Here is a 2,414-nt window from a genome sequence, read left to right as displayed (position 1 = left end):
TGATAGTCTGAAATGTCACAAGATGAAAGTGATGCGAAAGGACAGAGCGATGTCCAAAGCCAGATTGTATCTGATAAAATGGATAGATTGCAATTATAGTCTTTGTTCTCCAACAGAGCAAGAGCAAAACAAAGACTGAACATTTCAAAGGGAATAAAAATTGATTATTAATGCAACGCAATTGCCGCAGCACATCAGAAGACGGGTGGAGAGGGAGTGCAAAAGGGCAAAAAGACTGCAGGTGTTGTTTCAGTCCATCCAGATGTTGGAAATGGCAATGTCTGAAAAGCCTTCTGAAATGACCTGACCTCCGGTTCAGGGCCTCATGGAAAGCTGTGTCTGCTTCATCCACGCTGGAACTGAGAAATCAATGCCAAGACCTCTGAATGAAGAAAATATATATCCCCTTGCAGCATTTCAGGTTTCATCTGTTTTATTAGCATTGAAGAATTTATAATTAGAATAGTTAGCTTTAGCTTTCTGAAATCACAAAACTTCATAATGATCTGTCACAAAATGTTCAGCACGCATTCTTTTCATCTTGCAATAAAACTGCAAGTGTGATTTTGTTGGACATTACATAAAAGTAATCTAAGCTCCTGTCGATATCACCCAATGGCAATATCTGAAAAGCCTTCTGAAATGACCTGACCTCCGGTTCAGGGCCTCATGGAAAGCTGTGTCTGCTTCATCCACGCTGGAACTGAGAAATCAATGCCAAGACCTCTGAATGAAGAAAATATATATCCACTCGCAGCATTTCAGGTTTCATCTGTTTTATTAGCATTGAAGAATTTATAATTAGCTTAAGCTTTCTGAAATCACAAAACTTCATAATGATCTGTCACAAAATGTTCAGCACGCATTTATTTCATCTTGCAATAAAACTGCAAGTGTGATTTTGTTGGACATTACATAAAAGTAATCTAAGCTCCTGTCGATATCACCCGGACCATCAAATTACTTTGCATACTGATTGCAGAGCTCAAATAAGAATTCAATATAAACACGACAGCCTGGACCCTATCCAGTAAAAGTTGCGGCAGACCTTGCAATGACTTACAGTGAGACAGACTAAACCCGGCTCTGAAGAACATGGCTTTACATTTTGATGTGTATGCATAATTTGTGTGTTTACAGCAGATGGTGCTGTTGCACTTTTAGTCCCATTACTTTAAGTTAAAAAAAAAAAAAAATCAAAAGGCCAGTTCTCTATCCCTGCTATGAACAATAAATGTCAACTTGCATCAACTAGGTCAAGGGCAAGTAATTGAGATAATAATGCTGCATAATTATTAGGCCAGGCTGATGAAATATAAAAATGTATAAAAAATACATCCTGCTACTATGACAAATCACACTACATCTTAGTTACTTTTTTGGCATCCACAATCCACAATCTTTTTTTGGACAGCCACTAAGATGCTTTGAATTCCAACTGTTCACCCAAAAAATAAAATTCTGTCATTATTTACTCACCATCGTGTTGTTCAAAACCAGTCCGCTGCTTCTTTTCTTCAAGAAACACAAACATTTTTGAATAATCATTATGCAGCTTTTGATATACAAAGACAGTTTAGTGTCTAGTTCAGTCAAACCCCAGAAACGATGACAAAAAAATTAAATTAAATTAAATTAAATAAGAAAAATGTCTAAACTGATAACTTGAAAACTGGCCTGTTTCTCACACAAACTTTTTTTTTTTTGCACACTTTTTTTTTTTTTTACCTTTTAGTGACTGGTATGGAACTTGAGGGAAAGATACAAATAGTTTAATGAATAATCTAGGACTATGCATTGGACCAGCAGATGCATATTTGTTCCGTATGCAGTGATTGTATGTCAAAAGACATTTTTTCTAGCATTTGAATATTACATTTTGTCCCTACAACAAATATACAACTCTTCGACAACAAACATAACTTAGGAGGTTATTTATATGCTGGAAGCTCAAGGCAAACAGAAAATACAAATAAAGCAACAATACAGTGTATAGGATTGTATATACTGTGTAGGCCTGCGTATGTAAAAAAAGATAGTAATTGCTGTCAAAAATGTCAGAAGTGATATGGCAAGAGAGGGAAGAGGCAGAGAAAGAAGAACTGCTGTGCCAAAGTCGCCTCACTTGAAAATGTCTTAATTGCTATTCATACGTTATTCATACATCAAAGGTATTTTCTGCAGTGCCAGAAAATGACACGCAGCATAAGAGGCAAACGTGATGTTCGTCAGATGTTTGGAGCTTGAAATGGGAGGTAGAGACTTTGTCTCAGAGGCTGAAATGATGCACTGATTGTCATTCATTTTAACAAGATATGACGGGGAGGAATGTGCAGATCAACAAGCTTTAGAGAAGAAGAAATGAACCCATCCATCGCTTGCTTGTACCGTCTTTTATAATTATGCATGGTAGG

Source organism: Sinocyclocheilus rhinocerous, unplaced genomic scaffold, assembly GCF_001515625.1.
Source record: "Sinocyclocheilus rhinocerous isolate Xijiao unplaced genomic scaffold, SAMN03320098_v1.1 scaffold44, whole genome shotgun sequence".
Taxonomy (NCBI): Eukaryota; Metazoa; Chordata; class Actinopteri; order Cypriniformes; family Cyprinidae; genus Sinocyclocheilus; species Sinocyclocheilus rhinocerous.
Note: the sequence above shows the minus strand (reverse complement) of the source record.